The sequence below is a fragment of the Microcaecilia unicolor genome, chromosome 1 (genome assembly GCF_901765095.1).
Source record: "Microcaecilia unicolor chromosome 1, aMicUni1.1, whole genome shotgun sequence".
NCBI lineage: Eukaryota > Metazoa > Chordata > Amphibia > Gymnophiona > Siphonopidae > Microcaecilia > Microcaecilia unicolor.
In genome coordinates, this window is record NC_044031.1 from 608435732 (window position 1) to 608448196 (window position 12465).

General features: G+C 40.9%; 1 protein-coding gene across 1 annotated transcript in view; it reads right to left on the reverse strand.

The window, feature by feature from the left end:
- The window catches only part of TSNARE1 (t-SNARE domain containing 1), a 956130-nt gene that overhangs the window by 313302 nt on the left and 630363 nt on the right, over window positions 1–12465 (reverse strand). The window lies entirely within an intron of this gene.

A 12465-nucleotide genomic window follows, 5' to 3' on the forward strand; every position in this document is an offset into this window, starting at 1 on the left:
CCAGCGCTGTAGGGTGGGGGGAGCCGTATAAGGGAAGTGGTGAGGAGGTGTATGATTAGCCGCATGTTGCATTTCTGTACAGTGACCTAACGCTTCTGGGGAGGAAAAAATTACCTGTGTATAATATGTAAACCACTTTGATTGTAACTACAGAACAGCGGTATATCAAATCCCATCCTCTTTCCCTTTCACCAAGCAACCAGTTTGGCAGCTGGGATACTGCTAAAGCAAAATAAAGCATTGTTCTTCCACTATTTTCATTGCTATTACTTTTTTTGTTTCTTTAATGGCATTGAAGAGCAGAGCCTTTTACCACTAAGTTTTTTAAAACAGCCAAACTCGCAAACAATGCAATAAAATAGCTTCTATTTCTTTTTTTCTTTCTCTTGACTGTTAGAGCAAAACACACCCTGTATAAAGTATTGTCCTAGACTATACATTTCACCTGATCTTGCCTAGCTTTTTCTAAAAATGTATATTTCTTAATAAAGCATTGTTCTGCCCCTATTTTCATTTAAAAAGAAAAAAACTTTTCTTATCTGTAACTTTCCCTGTCAATAAAATATATGTTTTCATTTATGTGATCTTTCCTAGCTTTGCCACGTGTAGAGGGGGCAGGGGTACATATATGGTGAGGAGGGGCAGAGATCAGCATGATGTTAACCAGCACCTTTTTTAAAACAGTCTAACTTGCAAACAGCATAAAATGTGTGGGTCTCTAGTTTTTTCTCTGCCTTTTTGTTGTGCGTGGCTATCTGCTGCTGATTCACATTGCTAGGCTTCTGATCCTATATACAGAAAAAGGAAGGGGTTTGGGAGAGACTGCAGACCGATTGATCTCACAGACAAAGAACAGCGTGCTTGCTGTAAATCTGAAAGGTGGGGAGAAGTCCACTTTAAAGAAAAGAAGCCAAAGTTGCAAACAGTAAAAGTCAGCAAGTATTGAAAGCCTGATAGCTCAGACTCCTCCTCTCCCATGGTTTCTTGTGGAGGTTAATCTTAAAATAGCTTTGCATCTGCTGACTGCTCCCTCATGTTGTGAAAAAAAACAGATCCTTTTGAAAGGAAAATTCTGAAAGCTAAAAAACCTATTTTCTTTCCTGTGAGAAAAAAGGTTAAGCTACACACATTCCTCAAGGGCTGTAGGAGACGGTTTCAGGAGGTCTTTGATGTCATTTCCCTTCACATAACCCCACCCAAGATGGTGGCTAGTAGTAAAAACATGAAGCGACATACTGTGCCCAGTGGTAGCTGCCATCTTGGGAAAGGGGATGTGGTTATGTCACTTCCCATCACATCAGTACAAGGGGTGGGGTTTGGGGGCAGGGCTATTCAAATAAGGCAGGGCAAGAGGCATAGTTATGCAAAAGGGGTGGGGCTATGCCATATCCGGTGATATCATCAAATGGGGTGGGGCATGGGCAGGGAGTAGGTGTGGTCTGGGCAGACTATGGGCATGGCTTGGTGTGTCCTCACATATCATTGGCTGAGGATCCAGAAGTGGGCGTGTCACCTGTCAAAATCAATTAGTTTGACAAATGCCAGAGAGATAGACTACTCAAATCTATTCAATGGTTAGTGCATCTTGTATGAGGCAAGTTGGAGATGACTACTGAGGTAGTTTGGTATTTTTGCTCCTGGCAAATACATCTATTTAAGGAGTTCCCCAGTACTGGGGTATCAATTGAAGAACTTGAAGCTTACAGGCTCAGCCTGTGAGGCTGAAGGACTCTGCTGAGTCTGAATGCTAAGTACATAAGTAATGCCACACTGGGAAAAGACCAAAGGTAATTTGAGCCCAGCATCCTGTCCACAACAACAGTTTTCCAGGCCAAGGGCACCTGGCGAGCTTCCCAAACGTACAAACATTCTATACATGTTATTCCTGGAATTGTGGATTTTTCCCAAATCCATTTAATAGTGGTTTATGGACTTGTCCATTAGGAAACCATCTAACCCCTTTTTAAACTCTGCTAAGCTAACCGCCTTCACCACGTTCTCCGGCAACGAATTCCAGAGTTTAATTGTGCGTTGGGTGGAGAAAACGTTTCTCCGATTTGTTTTAAATTTACTACACTGTAGTTTCATCGCATGCCCCCTAGTCCTAGTATTTTTGGAAAGCGTGACCAGGCGCTTCACATCAACCTGTTCCACTCCACTCAATATTTTATATACCTCTATCATGTCTCCCCTCAGCTATCTGTTCTCCAAGATGAAAAGCCCTAGCCTCCTTAGTCTTTCTTCATAGGGAAGTCGTCCCATCCCCGCTATCATTTTAGGCGCCATTCGCTGCACCTTTTCCAATTCTACTATATCTTTTTTGAGATGCGGCGACCAGAATTGAACACAGTACTCAAGGTGCAGTCGCACCATGGAGCGATACAACGGCATTATAACATCTTCACACCTGTTTTCCATACCTTTCCTAATAATACCCAACATTCTATTCGCTTTCCTAGCCGCAGCAGCACACTGAGCAGAAGGTTTCAGTGTATTATCGATGACGACACCCAGATCCCTTTCTGATTTTGCTTTCTGGATATGTAGGCGGCCTGGATGGATACCTGATTTAGGATGACAAAATCCCATATTTATGTTCTCTTGTGACTTAAAGGGATTCCATGTCTCCATGTTTGCTATTTAAAAACATTGGCACCTGATTGCTGGTTTTGATCAGCACTGAATGACCATGAAGAAGGAGAATAGAGTAAAATAATGCTCTCAATTCCAGATGATTGACATATAGAAACTGCCTGACCTCTAGCAAATGCTGATAATAGCTCCCCACCCAGTGTTTGAATCATATGTAATAAGCATATGCTGCTCGGGCATAAAAGAGAGTTCATGCAGCAGGTTGGCTTCTGTGGTCTACTACTGCAACATTGAGAGAACATCTTGGTGGATAAGGCTGAAGTGCTTGGTTCTCACTGTGGCTTCATTAACTTGAAATGAGCAAAAAGGACTGCATACACGATGGATGCCATATGGCCCAGCATTTCTAAATGTAACAACAACAAAAAAATTAAGTTCTGGCTGTGACTGGTAGAGAACTAGATCTGAGGACAAAGCTGTAAGAAGCTAATTGCTGAAATATGGAAAAACTAGAAGAACCTGCTTGTGCATGCAGGTTGCTATTACCATCAGACACTTAAGTGCAGAGGAGCCCAAAAAGGGCTATTGATGATAATGGTTTGTCAAGAGAATGAATCAAATATATTGTCTGCAAACAGAATGGGCTGGGCTTTTATGTTCATTTATTTTCTTACACTTAATGGGGATAAGCATTAAGTTCATCATGATCAAGAACTGCTCTCCTTAAAGAGTGTGCACTACTTACATATAGTACATGCTCTTTCTTGACAGCACACACATGCATACAGGTTCGTACATGTGCATGTATCGGGGGAAAAAGTATACACTGTGTATAAATAGTGCACATTCTTTAAGGATAGCATGTTCTTGATGGCATTTATTTGAAAACAAAAGAAAACACAACAACAAATGAACACAGAATGCTTTTGGGTGCCCATCCTTAACACTTTAATTACCACCAGGCTCCAAGATGTTACAGCCTATTAGAGAACTGCAATGGAGTATAATGGAAACAAGTGTATGATGTTCTTATTGTTAAATGACGTTGAATTGGTGTCAATTCATGACAATCCTCTGAATAGTTGCCCTCAACTGTGTTCGGTCTTTAGTCAGGGAGCTACTCATTGACAGGGTGGCATCCAAAGAAGCTGCTATTATATCAATCCATTGAAATTGTCTTTCAACCTTGCCAAGCATGATGTCTTTCTATAATGATCCTTCTCTTTGCATGATAAGTATGAAAGTCAAAGTCTTGTCATTTGAGCTTCCAAGTAAAGCTTAGGTTTAATCTCCTCTAATACCGATTAATTTGTAGTTTGGGCAGTCCATGATAAATGCATTATTCTTCTCCAGTACCATAATTCAAAGGCATCAATTTTCCTTCTTCTTACTTCTTTACTGACCAGCTATCACATCCATATGACATTATTGAAAACATCAACATAGTAAATACATAGTAACAAAGTAAATGATGGCAGCTAAAGACCTGTACAGTCCATCTTGTCTGCCCAACAAAGCAGTCAGAACTGCACCCGCCACTCCATAAAGGCTACATTCTTTCATGATTAAACACTAACATCAGAAACAGATTAATTGGCAATTAACCACCATGGCAACCGCATATATAAAGTTATATATGGAGAAATCTTGGAAAAGTGGTTTTATAATTGGCTGGAACACAATCACAATTATTATTGAATTGTTGATTTAATCAATACTTGATTAAATTGACAATTCAACAATGTTGCTAACATTTTACTCTCTAATTTCAGCCTTCAGACATCTTCCCCTCCCTCGTTGAGATACACATCACCCACACTTATAGCATAAGATATGAATGGGACATAGAACAGTGTTTCCCAAATCAGTCCTGGAGTACCCCCTTGCCAATCAGGTTTTCAGTATATCCACAATGAATATGCATGAAATTGATTTGCATACACTGCCTCCATTGTATGCAAATCTATTTCATGCATATTCATTGTGGATATCTTGAAAATCTGTCTGGCAGGGGGGTATTCCAGGACCGACTTGGGAAACATTGACACAGGATATGCATACTTAAACCTCACTAGTCTTTGCCATTTGGTGGATGTTGACCACTGAAATCTGCCTAGTATTGGCCTTACTTCCCAAACTGCTTAATTCCCATGACTTGGACAAGTCAAGTCTTTGTATGCAGAGATAGATCTCTGTACTTGAAGATCATGCCTGGGTCCTTCATAGCCATTCTGCCAAGAGTAATAAGTCATTAGAGTTTTTGACTGCTTGTTGTTTTATTATTGATTAATGATTCAAGCAGGTTGAGATTGTCTACGCTTTCAATTATTTCTTCATCAAGAATGAAAGTATTGCTTTTACCAGTTGTCAGGATCTTTGTCATTTTCACATTGAGCTGCAGGCCTATTTTAAGACTACAGTGCTTATTTTCAAAGTAGATAGATGCACCAAAGTGCTTTACAAAATGTCCATATCCCGATATTGGAAAGTCAGAATTTGTACGTTTCATACTGCAGTACATCCAAATAGCTTAGATGCATGTTGTGGGTGTGTTTTGGGCAGGACTAGGGAGGATCCAAAAGTAGAACATCCAACAGCGATTTTCAAATGGGAAGAAACACCCATGTCTAAAAAGAAAGACATTGTTATCTACACCTGATTCAGTCACATCCAAGTGACAAAAAGGTGCTCTGATTGAGCAGCTGACCACTGGAGGGATTAAGGCATGACTCGTTCTTAATCCCCCAGTGGTTGCTGTCCCCCTCCTTCACTCCTGAAAGTGAAACTGGAAAGGAAAACCTGGATCTATGTCAGTTGCAGGTATTAGGGCTAGGGTTACCATATGTCCGGATTTACCCGGACATGTCCGGGCGTCTGGACGGGTTTTGCCAGTCCGCCCGTTTGTCCGAATTTCTGGACAAACGGGCGGGCGGCAGGCCTATCCTAGCCTCCTCTTCCCTTACTTACTATCTACTGCCCTGGTGGTCTAGTGACCTCTTCGGGGCAGGAAAGAGCCCCCTCTGTCCTGCCCGGAGCACTGCCCTTGCCCTGCATCCTCCTGTTGTTCTGACGGTCTCGGGATTCAAAATGGCTGCCAAGAGTTAAGCAGCCTCGCGAGACTTCAACTCTCAGTGGCCATTTTGAATCCCGAGACCGTCACAGCAATGGGATACAGGGCAAGGACAGAGCTCCGGGGAAGAAAGAGGGGGCTCTTTCCTGCTCCGAAGATGTCACTAGACCACCAGGGCAGTAGATAGTAAGTAAGGGGAGGGGAATATGTGACAGAGGCGGGGCGAGGATGCGAAAGGGGCAGGGCGTGGGCGGGACAGGGGCGGGACATGTGTCCCCTTTTTGAGAGGACAAAATATAGTAACCCTAATTAGGGCCATTCTGAACAAAACAGCAAGCAGGCCACAGGATTAGCCTAGTGGTTAGTACAGTGGACTGTAAACCAAGGGATGCAGGTTCAAACCCCACTCTTCATTTTGTTTTCCTGGGGCTCCATCTAGAAACAGAAAAATGCTTACTGTATCTAAACATATAAATCATCTGCAAGACTGAAGGCTATTGAAATGGTATACATTCAGGTATAACAGGCATTTTAGTGTTCCTGGAGGGATCACATTTACAGTGGGATTTAAACCTGTGTCCTTGGTTTACAGCCACTGCACTAACCAATAGGTGGCTACTCTGTTCTGCAAAGACGTCTATGTGGCCATTTTCATAAGAATGCTGCCAGAGAGATGTCCCTCTGCCTTGTTTTCCCCAGTTTATAATTTAAATGTTCCAGTTTCTACCATAGTTGTTCAGGATGGATGTCTCCAACATAAGGACATCCTTCTCATGTATTTTTGAACAGGAAACATGGACATCTTTCCTGCTGTCAGATGGTCGTTTGCTTTGTTCACATTTTTCTTTATTTGATGTACCTCCAAAGAGCCGTACCATCTCAGCTGTTTGCAATAATTACATATCCATAGGAGAGGCACAGTAAGAAAGGAACTACAAATCCAATAGTACAGAAAAGGAAACAAGCAATACAACTGTCACATAGGAGAATGAGACCAATAGAGAACTATAATAGACGGTACAGGCTCGGTGTTCCAACATGGGCCTCCAGCAAGGTAATAAAACAAAGGAAAATTGTTAATTGGGCTGATCATATGTTTGTCTAAACAAGTGGGCCTTAAGGGTCGCCTCTTGGTGTGACAATAATATATGTAGGCTAACAGGGAGGGCAGGGCATTCCACAAAGTGGGACCCACAACATAAAACACAGACGATCAGAAGAAGTTCAAAAGATCTGGCAAATCAAAGGATGTTATGAGCAGGATGTCCCAATTCTGACTTGGACGTTCTTTCGACAATGCCCCTGCATGTGAGTATAAGCATCCTTTAAATCTAACAAGACAGCTAATTTCCTTTGCTAGCATTGTTCAAAGTACTAGGTCAAAGTACTTAAGTAAAAGTAAAAATAAATGTATATTTTAATACTTAAGTAAAAGTAAAAAGTACAGTGAAGAACACATTACAAAATTTACTTAAGTGAAAGTAAAAAAGTTATTGCCTAACATAATACGTTTTGAGTAAAAAGTAAAAGTACCACAACTGCAATGAATGCAACTATTAACATCTTTATCCTGATGACTTTGTTGCTCTACAATTCAATCCATTTTGCTTTTAGAAAAACTAAATTTTTAAAAATGACTGTCACTGATGAGTATGCTTGTGAGTCATTAATCCAGCACAGCTAAAAAGGGTCAACAACTGAACTAGCAGAAAGTGGACTGTTCAGTTTGATAAAAAGTTCCTTTAAATCAGGCCAGGTTGCATTATTACTGATGTCTTTTGACTGGGTCTACAGGTCATGATCAAGAGAATCTCTGAAACACTTGACTTCCATCCAGCAAAAAATATTTTATCATCTGCATTAAAAGTAGTGCAGTCTAATTCATCACTTGCATCTTCATCTTTATCTTCATTATCATCATCGTGCTGAACAAATACAAAGAAGGCTTTCACAAAGTTGGAATCATTGTCCGTTGTTTTTCTAACAAGTTTTCGTCTGATGGCAAACTCTGAATATATTTGAGAATTGATGGAAGAACATCACGTGTGAGAACCCTTTAGTCTTCAGACAAGCAGAATTCCTCCCTAAAGACTTATCAATCCAGTGGACAGTTACCACAATGTAAAATTTCCCATGCTGTTCATCAAGAATTGCTACCAGATTTAGCTTCGTCTCTAAGTGACCCAACTCATCACTGTTCTGTTTGGCCAAAGGCCAGTAACCTGTTCAACAAATACAGGCAACTCCACTGTTCTTATAGGTTATATTCACTGAACAGCAAAACTTAAGATGAGATGATCCACTATTTGTGTGACAAGGTTTGCCACAGCAAAATCCTGTTCCCAGTTTTGCTGTTTCATTTGGTTTACTGAGGAATCGTCATTTACATCTCCCTTCCACTTTTACTTTTAACTGCAAGCATCAGATGTAGTAAAAATTGGTGAAATTATTACTTCAGTAAAAGTGAAAAAAACTTAATACACAGCACTGCCCTTTGTATAAAAAGGAAGAATAGTTGAAAGGATATTCATTTGGAACTTTTCCTTTTGGAGGAAAAGGTTACATCCAGAATGTGCTATATTATTTTTTCCCCTCTCCCTGGACTTCTTCAGGATAAGAAGGCATCTGGAATAGAACCCCTAATTTCTCTGAAGGAACAAAATTCTATTGCATTGGCTTGAAAAAATAACTGACTTTATGCCAAAGCTATATGCATGAAGATCTGTATGAGGTGGTTGAGCCCAATGGCGTGGTCTTCTTGGAGGAAGAGAGAGAAACTTAGATGATATCCAGATAGCTTCACCCTTGCCTTGAGAAGGCATTCCTTCTCTCACAGATATGGCAGGATTTGGGCTTGTAATGCAATTAACAGTATTTTAATTCAGACAAAAAGATAAGGGTTGTTTCAGCTGAGTTGAAACCATCTGCTTCGGCTCCTTCAGAAATGTCTTTTCCTGAAGCAAAACATCTGCTACACTCAGAGTTCAATAGAGGGTGAAGTAGACTCTGAGACTAACTCAGAGAGATGCTGCAGAGTGGTGCAGTGGTCTTTGATGATTTCAACTGCCTCTTTGACCTTCTCTCAAAAAAAGATTTATCTCCACTACAAAAGGGTGCCAACTAACTTGGCCTTAACCCCCTAGCAGCAATGGCTGAGGCAGAATGCAGAGCTCATGAGTACCATACTTGTCAGATTCAGAGTTTAACTCAGATCGATATTGTGGATAAAGTTTTAAGATGCAGCCTGAACTTTCTGAAATAAGCTATGCATATACTGGACTACTTCCTTTTCCAAAGAGTCTAAGAGCTTCTGGTCTATCCCCAGAGGGACAATTGAGTAGTCTTGGTCCTTTCATGGCTGATTCTACCACTGTGGGATACTCGTGTTTCACTAAATCCAGATGGAGACTGAACGTTATATTTAAGATCAATTTTTTTTAGACTCAGGCCACACAGATACTAGAAGTTGCCACAGGTGAGCTTACAGCTCTTCAAGCAGTATGTAGACTGGAACGGTTGCCATATCTTTTGAAGTCAATAAATTTCAGCAACCCAAAGTCATCAAATCTTGGCTCAGCCTCTTGCTGCAATGGTCGCCATCATTTTATATGTATCTGGGACATGCTATGACCTTATACAGGGAAAGTTTCTTGTCGGAGACAGAGATGGATCAGATAGCATGCTCACTGATAGATCAACCCTGCCAGGGGTAAAGTGATATGTTGGTGACTGTGGCTTGGCAAAATCTTTCAGAACAGTTTGGGAATGTGCCGAGAGAGGAGATAAAGAATGAAAGGAATGTCCTCTTGTCACTCAGAGTCCAATAAAGGTAAAATGGAAATCTCTGGATCCCAAGAAGATTGTGCTCCTCTTTATTAAATGTTTTTTTTTTTTTTTTTTTAAAGGATAGTATTTCTGTCTTGCAGTGGCACCGATACTGAAGAGGAGGTGTCATCTGTCACCATAATTAAAACTGGAGTTCAGAACATTGGCTCTTTAATATATGAATGAACACTTCTGAAGTCTCCGGTATAGGATCCCTACCCTGAGGAGTTGGCAACTGTATCATCTTGCAAAGGCAATGGTGATAAGGATTATCTGTTGTGCAGAATCCATTTTCAAGGGCTTCTGTGCAGAAATGATGACAACTGATCTTTTGCAGCACTGGAAGGACAGCACAAAAGGCAGCAACTTAATTTCATTTTGGTGTGCTGTACTTGAAGTCCTCCATGCTTCAGAAGTGCTGAGAGGCTTCCATGGGTGTGTAGCTTGGCATGTAGCTCCTCCTCAGACCAATGGACCAGTGCAGAGATGTGTCAGTTGAGATACGGCTTTTCCACAGCAGGGCTCTTTCGACCACTGTGTGAAGGGATGAAGGCAATATCCAGAGCAGAAGACCTGTTGCACATAAGATCTCAGTATCTTGGATTTTTTTATTTTCCAGACTCATTCATCCCTTCAGTGTTCTCTAAGCTGGAAGAGGTGCTGTTTCTGGTCCCCTTGAGGGACATCTATCCACAGTCATAGCAGTGTTGGTTATAGGCCCCAGGCAGATGACAAATCTCTTATGGGTATCGGCCATTTTTCAGATGCAAATTGAACAGACCCTCATGTCTGTTTTGATCTATGCCATGGCTCTAGAGTGAAGAAGCAGCCACAATAATTAAATAAAATTGATTTTTTTTTTTGTTTTCAGTGAAAAAAGAAAAAAAAGATGAAGAACCAAAAATACCATTGGTAAAACATGAAATTCTTTTTAAAAAAGTGGAAAGGCGGCTTTCATGCTTGTTTGGCAGAGCAGAAAATGAAAAACTGAAAAGACTCTCTGCACAGGCAGGGCTGCGCATGCTCATAACCTTACATTAGTTCTGAGCTCTGGAAGAGCTGTTTGTCCTACCACCATCAGATGTTGTCACCCATTTATGTGTTTGATTCAAATGTACTTGTTGATGAGGAAAAACAGAAAACCATATATATTTATATTTTTGTTACATTTGTACCCCGCGCTTTCCCACTCATGGCAGGCTCAATGCGGCTTACATGGGGCAATGGAGGGTTAAGTGACTTGCCCAGAGTCACAAGGAGCTGCCTGTGTCTGAAGTGGGAATCGAACTCAGTTCCTCAGTTCCCCAGGACCAAAGTCCACCACCCTAACCACTAGGCCACTCCTCCACAATTAAGAAAATGCTAACAGATATAGGAATGGGTCATGCATTTGATATACCACCTTTCTGTGGTACAATCAAAACAGTTTATATATTATATATAGGTACTTTCTCTGTCCTTAGTGGGCTTACAATCTCTGTTTTTGAAATACCTAGGGCAATGGAGGTGACTTGCCCATTCACAAGAAGCAGCAGTGAGAATCAAACATGGTTCCTCAGGTTCTCAGCCCATTGTACTAACCATTAGGCTACTCCACCACTCTGTCATTGGTGTTTAAAAATATACCTGGATATTCAGTGCCAGCTGTTTCCCAGATATTAGTCCTGAATACCCGTGTATGTCACTGACTGTCGATATTGTCTGGATTGCAATGATATTCATCACTGGAATTTGGATAACTGAGGATAATAAAAAAAAGCTGTCCTAAGTTATCTAGATAGTTGTCCAGACACCAGCTTTGAATATCACTATCATTGATGTCTCTGGACTGCCAGGACGATCTGCAATGAATTTCAGCAGTATTATTCAATACTGCCCTCTAGACCACAATTTCTTCAATCTGCATTTTCAAAGCTCACTCTGAATGCATTCAGGGCTTATTAAAACGACTAAGGAGAGTTTATTTATAATATTGCCGTCTGACACTATGGAATGACCCACATATTTTATACTCCAACATAAATCACACAGATGATATTATAGATAATATTAAATCTAATCTGAATTGTGTCACCCAAACCTATCTTCAAAATCCACTAACTCCTAAAAGCAAATTGATTTCTTGTGACTAAAGATTTATCATTCTTGAAGTGCCAGCTTAAGGCACATCCATACATGTGTAGAAAGAGATTATAGGGCAGATTAATCACTTTCTTTTTGCTCCGTAGCAAACATGGCTTCAGTTTTATAAAATCGTACTAGAAAAAGCCAAAAGACATTTTAAGCAAAATAACTGACCTTTTCCCTCCCCCCGACTCTATTATACATCACTGGCCATATCCAGCACTCTTTTCCCCTTACCTTCCCCAGCTTGACCTCACTACTCCCTCCACACCCCCCCCCCCCCCTATATCTACCACTGTGTCCCTTCTCTGGCACCTTAGGCTGCTTCAGTCCTATGGCTGGTTTCTGTGACTGCCAACTCACTGGCTTTTGTCTACATGGAGTGAAGGTCAACAACACACCCCTTTTTCTTCCTCCAGTTGCACTAGTGGGATGCCACTGTCTGGGCATCCTGCTAGTCTGTGCTGCCATGGAATGTAATGGGATAAGAGCAGTGGATTCTATAGCTACGGTTGTATCAATCCATTGCATTGCTGTTCTTACTATTTTGCCCTTTCAACCTTGCCAAGCATGACGTCTTTCTCTAATGATCTTTCTCTATGATAAGTATCCTGTCACTTGAGTTTTCAGGGAAGCTTAGGTTTGATCTTCAAAATCAATTGATTTGTTCTTCAGGCAGTCCACAGTATACACAATATTCTTCTTGAGCAATTTGAATCTATGTATGAAGAGATACATCTCTTTACTTTAAGATCTTGTCTAGGTCCTTCGTAGCCATTCAAATCCTGCTTCTTCCACTCATGTTCCTTTTAGACTCCCTTGCACAGAGAAATAATATTTGTACCAGTATGCAA